Here is an 8,096-nt window from a genome sequence, read left to right as displayed (position 1 = left end):
GACAGATGTGAGGTGGTATCTCATCATGGTTTTGATTTGCATTTCCCTGATGATTAGTGATGTTGAGGATATTTTCACATATCTGTTAGCCATCTGGATGTCTTCTTTGGAAAAGTGTCTATTCATGTCTTCTGCCCATTTCTTAACTGGGTAATTTGTATTTTAGGTGTTGACTTTGAAGAACTCTGCATAGATTTTGGATACTAATCCTTTATGAGATATGTCATTTGCAGATGTCTTCTCCCATTAGGTAGGCTACTTTTTAGTTTGGTTGATTGTTTCCTTTGCTGTACAGAAGCTTTTTATCTTGATGAAATCCCAGTAGTTCATGTTTGCTTTTGTTTTCCTTGCCTTCGGTGACGTGTTTAGTAAGAAATTGATCCAGCAGAGGTCAAAGAGGTTGCTGCCTTTGTTCTCCTCTAGGATTTTGATGGTTTCCTTTCTCACATTTAAGTCTTTCATCCATTTTGAATTTATTTTTGTATCTGGTGTAAGAAAGTGGTCCGGGTTCATTCTTCTGCATGTGGCTGTCCAGTTTTCCCAACACCATTTGTTGAAGAGACTTTTTTCTATTGGCTATTCTTTCCTGCTTTGTTGACGATTAGTTGACTATATAGTTGTGGATCCATTTCTGGGTTTTCTATTCTCTTTCATTGATCTGTGTCTGTTTTTGTGCCAGTACCATACTGTCTAGATGACTACAGCTTTATAATATAGCTTGAAATCTGGAATCGTGATGCCTCCAGTTTTGCTTCTCTTTCAAGATTGTTTTGGCTATTCAGGGTCTTTTGTAGCTCTTTACAAATTTTAGGATTGTTTGTTCTAGCTCTGTGAAAAATGCCGGTGGTATTTTGATTGGAATTACATTAAGTGTGCAGATTGCTTTGGATAGTATAGACATTTTAGCAATGTTTGTTCTTCCAACCCACAGACATGGAATACTTTTCATTTCTTTGTGTCATCTTCAGTTTCTTTTATGAGTGTTCTATAGTTTTCAGAGTATTAGATCTTTTACCTCTTAGGTTAATTCTTGGGTATCTTTCTGCTTTTGGTGCAGTTGCAAATGGAATCGATTCCTTGATTTCTTTTTCTCCTGCTTCATCATTGGTGTATAGAAATGCAACAGATTTCTGCATGTTGATTTTATATGCTGCAAATTTATTGAATTCATGGATCAGTTCTAGCAATTTTTTGGTAGAGTCTTTTGAGTTTTCTACATAGAGTATCATGTTGTCTGCAAATAGTGACAGTTTGACATCTTCCTTGACGATTGGATGCCTTTTATTTCACTTTGTTGTCTGATTGCTGAGGCTAAGACTTACAGCACTGTGTTAAATAGTAATGGGGAGAGTGTACGTCCTTGGTTTGTTCCTGACTGTAGTGGAAAGGCTCTCAGTGTTTCTCCATTGAGGATGAAATTAGCTGTGGGTCTTTTGTATATGGCCTTTATGATGTTGAGGTATGTTCCATCCATACCTACTTTGTTGAGGGTTTTTATCAAGAATGACACATCTATTGAGAGGATCGTATGGTTCTTATCCTTTCTTTTATTAATGTGGTGTATCACATTGATTGATTTGTGAATATTGAACCAGCCCTACAGCCCAGGAATAAATCCCATTTGATCATGGTGAATAATTCTTTTAATGTAATAAAGAATAATTCTTAAAATATCGCAAAAGGTGATTGTTGTGGGTTGAAATGTTTCTCCAAAATGTTATGTTGAAGTCCAAACCCCAAGTACCTGAGAATGTGACATTATTTGGAAATAGGATCAAGTTAAGATGAGGTCATATTGGATCATGGTGGGCCCTAAGTCCAAAGATTGGTATCTTAGGAGAGGGACATCTAGAGAAGCAGAGACCACAACGAGGGAAGTAGGCCATGTAATGACAGCAGCAGAGATTCAGCACTGCTGGGACAAGCCAAGGAGCACCAAGGACCAAAGCAACCACCAGAAGCTAGGAAGGATTTTCCCCTACAGACTTCAAAGTGGGCATGGCCTGCTCCCACCTTAATTTAAGACTTGACTTCAGAATTGTGAGAGAATCAGAATCTATTGTTTTAAGCGACCTAGTTTGTGGTAATTTGTTATGGCAGCTCTAGCAAACTAATAGTGACCCAAGGCAAAGTCTATTCCAAAGACACAGGGCTGATGAGATGAGATGTTCTGAATGCATTAGCCATCAGGACCAGCCTTACTGACAGTTTATCTGGTGTGTGTCCCTCACTATAAGCGTTTCTCTTATAGACGAGTGACAGTTACAACAGACAACCAGACAGATAATAGGAATGCTGAGTTAAATGCTGAGCAGCAAAATTTCACCAACGAACAGTACAAACTGATCAGAATTCAAAAGCCCTAGGAACGAAATATAGACCAACCAGTGAGGGGCTCAACGGATTATTTGGAGTTCATACTCGGCTGCTGTTTTCTTGGAAAGAGTAGCCTTGAGAATACGGAGATTCAAGGAGTTCGAGGTATGACTACCATTTCCAGGTCAAGGGTCACAGTTTGGGTTGGAGACGGTCAAAGCCAGATCTCTGGAGCCTCCACTTCTGTCAAAGCTCCCCAGCCAGAGACCACCCCGTACACAAGGGAGGTCCAACAAGGTGGGGTTTCTTGGGCTAGCCGAGGAACCAAGGGGTGTCCCTGCAGGAAAACTGGACAGGCTTGTAGGTTTGGCCTTGTCCTAGGTGATTCAAAGAAGGGCTGACGGAAGTGGAGGCTGGTAGTGATTTGGGTACGGCTGGGACTGTTTGATTGTGCACCTTGGTAATTTTATCTAAGAGGCAATATATTTATTTGTTTTTTTAAAATATTTTTTATTTATTTCTAGGAAAGAGAGAGAGAGACAGCATGAGCAGGGGAGGGTCAGAGAGAGAGGGAGACACAGACTCTGAAACAGGCTCCAGGCCCTGAGCTGGCAGTCAGCACAGAGCCCAACGCGGAGCTCGAACCCACGAACTGCGAGATCATGACCTAAGCAAAAGTCGGACGCTTAACTGACTAAGCCACCCAGGCGCCCCGAGGCAATATATTTAAAGCCTAGCTACAGTCCTCGCTGCCAAAACCCAGTGTGAGGGGTATACTTGTACTTGCAGGGGCAGTGTTTCCGTAGCTCCTTCGGTTCAGATGTGCTCACACAAGTGGTTGCGTTCTGTCTTGGTTCATTATGGTCACAGAGCCGCTGTCCCTGATCATTGTTTATATGCGGGTGGGAATGGTACAGTCTTTCTATTAGCTGCCAAGGCCATTTTTCACTTTCCAAGGGCCTAGCCTGGAGAGAGCAGATAGCACTTCCTCCTACATTCCCTTAGTTAAAATGCAATCATGTGGCCACATGAAATGCACAACAGGCTGGAATGTAGACCTGAGCTGTGTGCTCAGAAAGAAATGTGAATTAAGTTTGATAATTACCTAGCAGTACTCTTTGCTATGGGTTTTTCATTGGTGTCCCTTTTACATCATTCTTTGCCTTTGTCCCCATTCCCACTCCCACAGACCTACACTCTCGTATATTTAACATGTGCCCTTCTGATTTACCCACTATAGATTAATTTTATGAATCTCTGAAAAATCTATATGATTGCTTTGAATATGTTTTTAAATGTATATAAATGTTTGTTGTCTATATATCATTCTGATTAGTCATTTTTTCAGTATGTATTTGAAATATATTTATGCTGACACCTGTAAATCTAATTCATCCCTCCTGATTGCTTCAAAATACTCCACTTATTCATATTCATTCAACATTTTATTCCATTTTAATAATCTTTTTTTTTTTTTTTGAGAGTGAGACAGAGAGAGAGAGAGCATGAGCAGGGGAGNATTCATTCAACATTTTATTCCATTTTAATAATCTTTTTTTTTTTTTGAGAGTGAGACAGAGAGAGAGAGAGCATAAGCAGGGGAGAGGCAGACGCAGAATCTGAAGCAGGCTCCAGGCTCTGAGCTGTCAGCACGGAGCCCCATGTGGGGTTTGAACTCACGAACTGTGAGATCATGACCTGAGCTGAAGTTGGATACTTAACCAACAGAGCCACCCAGGTGCCCCCATTTTATTCTGTCATGTACAAAAGACAAAAACATTTTACTAATTTAATAATGTCATATCTACTCTTTTTTTAATATTTAAAATAATTTTTTAATGCTTTTTATTTTTTTGAGAGAGAGACAGAGTGCAAACAGGGGAGGACAGAGAGAGAGAGAGAGGGAGACACAGAATCCAAAGCAGCCTCCAGGCTCTGAGCTGTCAGCACGGAGCCCAACACGGGGCTCAAACTGACAAACTTTGAGATCATGACCTGAGCCGAAGTCGGATGCTGACTGAGCTACCCAGGTGCCCCTAATAATGTCATACTTATTCTTTGTTTTATTCTCAAGTTTGCAATTTGGGCTGGGATTGCAGGGACAGCTCATCTCTGTTCCATGCGTTATCAGCTGGAGCTGGCAATGACTCAATGGGTTGGGGTCTAAATTAGCTGAAGGCTCCATCTCTCACACGTAGTGCTCAGTGTTGGCTGTTGGTTGGGGCCTCAGCTGGGGTTGTTTGCCGTGTAGCTGCATGACTTCCTCATAGTGCAGTGGCTCCATTCCGAGAACAGTTGTCCCAAGAGGACAACGCAGAAGTGCATGACTTTCTTATCACCTTGTCTTGAAGTCACATGGAGTCACTTCCATTGTACCCTGTTGGTTGAGGGGGACACAGGGCCTTCCCAGGTTCACATGGAGAAGACATAGACCCCACCACCCAATGAAAGGAACATCAGTGTTACATGGTTGAAAAGAAACCAAACAAACATGTGGGAATGTGAGATGGAGTGTGTTGTGGTATCTATCTTTGGAAAGGACAGTCTGCCACATTTGTGAAAATTCAAAATCTGATTTGGATACAGCAACATGACTTGAATATCAAGACCCATTAGCAAAGAGTTTTAGTTATGAGTTATATTCCAGTATGCTCTTTCTTTTTGGACAGAGTATTAGATTGTAGTCAATAACTGCTTGCTTCCTATATTTTTAGACTTTTGTTCTAAGATCATCAGTATCTTTCCCCTCAGTCCTTATTTTTTATGTGATCAATATAATGAGATCAACCAGTTCATAGGACATGATTATGAAGAATGTAATACAGAGAAATTGATTTATTTTTCTTTAAAAAAAATACATCCTGTAGTGAAATGATGGCAATCATCTTTTTTTTAAAATTTTTTTAATGTTTATTTCAGAGAGAGAGAGAGAGAGACAGGATGAGCAGGGGAGGGTCAGAGAGAGAGGGAGACACAGAATCTGAAACAGGCTCCAGGCTCTGAGCTGTCAGCACAGAGCCCGATGTGGGGCTCGAACTCACGAACTGTGAGATCATGACCTGAGCCGAAGTCGGACGCTTAACTGACTGAGCCACCCAGGTGCCCCGATGGCAATCATCTCTTGGGACTGATGTGCAAAGAAGAGAATACTCATTGCCTATCACATGGTTATTTGGGGGGAAAAATTTTTATTACACTTGATCTTAGCCAAAAGGCCGAGAAGCAATGGGGGGAAATTTTTTTAGAAAAGTAGTAGTTAGTTCTCACACTTTTTCTCTCTCTTTCTCCCTCCCTTCCTCCCTTCCTTCCTTCCTTCCTTCCTTCCTTCCTTCCTTCCTTCCTTCCTTCCTTCCTCCCCTTCTCCTTCCCCTTCCTCTTCCCCTTCCCTTCCTTTTTCCTTCCTTTCTCTCTTTTTCTCTTTCTTTTCTGTGGCTGCCCAGAGAATCTCTTATGTACTGGATATTCTGATTAGCCTGATTAGATACCCTTAATGCACATGTGATTATCCTGAGTTTATGGTCTCCATCACTAGAAAATAGGTCTGTAATTTTGTAGCTCTTATGCTTTTTTTCTCTGATCTGTTCTCTCCTGAGACTCTATGAAATATGATGGTGCTTAAGGAAAACACTGCCAAAATCACTCTACCTTTCTTAAGGAGATACAATGTGAGGGTAGTGGTGAAGTGTTCTAGCAATCAGCAAGGCCAAGAAAAGGTTGTAGTTGAATTCATCCAACCCTGTGCTGATTTCTGTATATCTCTTGAGCCATTTCTCTCAATCCAGAAAAACCACAGGCAAACAGATGACAGTGGTGATCATAGCAGTATTTCCCTTTGGGCTCATAGAGTGAGTTCTCACCAATGCAGAAAATCACTGCTTAAGAAATGGGATGTATGGTGGGCCAGTCAAGTCCATCCCTCCTCCTCCTTGATACTCTAGGTCAAGATGAGATCAGTCTTGGGCTTTTGTTTTACTTTGTTTGTTTGATGGAAATGTCTAAATGTATACAAAAGTAGAACAGTATAGTGCACTCCCATGTACCCATCCCCTAACTTTAGCAGTTACCAACTCATGGCCTGTAGGACACTCTTTAAAAATATAACCACAATAATATCCTACATTTGAAAATTAGCATTTCTGGAGGCTGTTGAAACATGCAAAGGTTTGCCATTGGAGAGGATGAAGCAAAGATACATGTAAGTGGCATATAGCATGACAAAGGAAAAGAGCTCCAATCGCTGAGGTCTTGGGGGAGGCTCCAGTTTGGCAGGTATCCCTTTGATGTGAAGAGCTACACCCTGTCGTTCTATCCTATAAATCCCCTTCTTCTCCTCCTCTGCCTCCTCCCCCTCCCTCCTCCTCTTCTTCTTCTTCTTTCTTTTGATAACATTGGTTTGAGTTAAACTTTCGTGACTACACTTGGACATGTCATGACTAACATTACTGCTCTCTAGATAGCTTGGTGTCACTCCTCTCCATGTTCTTTGATTTCTCGCACCACTCAACTTTAGCAATAATAATGCTAACCGCTACCATTTATTGAATGCCTACCATGTGCCAGACCCTCTTACCAAGTACTTAAACTGTAATCCTTATAACAACCCAGCGAAAACAATTATTTCCCTGTGTTGTTGATGAAGAAAAGAAGATTTACGTGAATTAGGATATCTGTGCTCATGCTACAACAGTTAGTAAGCACGGAACCAAAATCATGCTCAGATCTCTAACCCTCAGCCTATGTTCTCACTGTGCCATGCTGGACCTGACAGACATGCTTTTTATTTTCAAAAAAGCTAATCTAAGTCTCTAGTATTAAACCATGAGATCATCAAACTGTCACCTCGCCTTCCTAGGCACCTAACTAGACTCCTTTATTGCATTTAGGGTTGGCCATGTGATTGTGTTCTACCTTTGAAATGTGAATAGAAGAGACGTGCCCTGTTTCATGACTGGGCCCATAAAACTTCCCGTTGGCTGCCCTTGTGCTCTCTCTGCTTCTGCCATCTGGTTACACTGCTGAGGGTAACCTTGGCAACCACATGATGGCAAAAACTGACAGCCTAGGTCCCTGAGTGACTGTATGCAACAGAGCCTTATACCACCAATCTGAAATGTTTATATGAATGATAAATTCCTACTGTATTTAAGCCACTGTATATTTAGGGGTCATTTCTTTTTTTTTTATTTTTTTAATGTTTGTTTATTTTTGAGAAGAGAGAGAGACAGAGTGTGAGTGGAAGAGGGAGAGAGAGAAAGGGAGACACAGAATCTGAAGCAGGCTCCAGTCTCTGAGCTGTCAGCACAGAGCCTGATGCAGGGCTTGAACTCCTCAACCACAAGATCGTGACCTGAGCTGAGGTCGAATGCTCAACCAACTGAGCCACCCAGGCACCCCTAGGGGTCATTTCTTAACAACAACTAGACTTCCTTAATTTTTATGTACTGTTTCAGTTATTCAGTATTTATCTGTGAGAGAGAGGGAGGGAGAGATGGACGGATGGACGGATGGATGCCTGGATGGATGGATGGATGGATGGATGGATGGATGGGATTTCTCAGCTCTGCTTGAGACACTGCAGAGATCAAGCCCTTTCAAAAGAGCCAAATGTGTTCTGGAATTACTCTGGGCTCGTGAAGGAGATGAATGAGCTGGCTGCTGATGGGAGAGGTAGGCACCCTGGGGTGAGCAGAGGCTTGATTCTGTTTCCAAAGGGGAACCCTGGACATGTGTGGGTCCAGGAGAGATTGTGAAGGGAGGGGAGGGGCTGTGAGGGTTGGGGA

At 41.9% G+C, this 8,096-nt stretch overlaps 1 non-coding gene across 1 annotated transcript; it reads left to right on the top strand.

Annotated features, from left to right (window-relative positions):
- Positions 1-5,413: 5,413 nt before the first annotated feature.
- On the top strand, positions 5,414-5,482 carry LOC144241048 (small nucleolar RNA SNORD2). The gene has a single exon (XR_013337956.1). It is a non-coding gene; the product is annotated as a small nucleolar RNA SNORD2 (small nucleolar RNA).
- Positions 5,483-8,096: the final 2,614 nt, after the last annotated feature.

The sequence above is a fragment of the Crocuta crocuta genome, unplaced genomic scaffold (assembly GCF_008692635.1).
Source record: "Crocuta crocuta isolate KB4526 unplaced genomic scaffold, BGI_CrCroc_1.0 scaffold197, whole genome shotgun sequence".
NCBI classification, from domain to species: domain Eukaryota; kingdom Metazoa; phylum Chordata; class Mammalia; order Carnivora; family Hyaenidae; genus Crocuta; species Crocuta crocuta.
The sequence above is the reverse complement of the archived record's forward strand: the minus strand, read 5'-3'. Positions and strand labels throughout refer to the sequence as shown.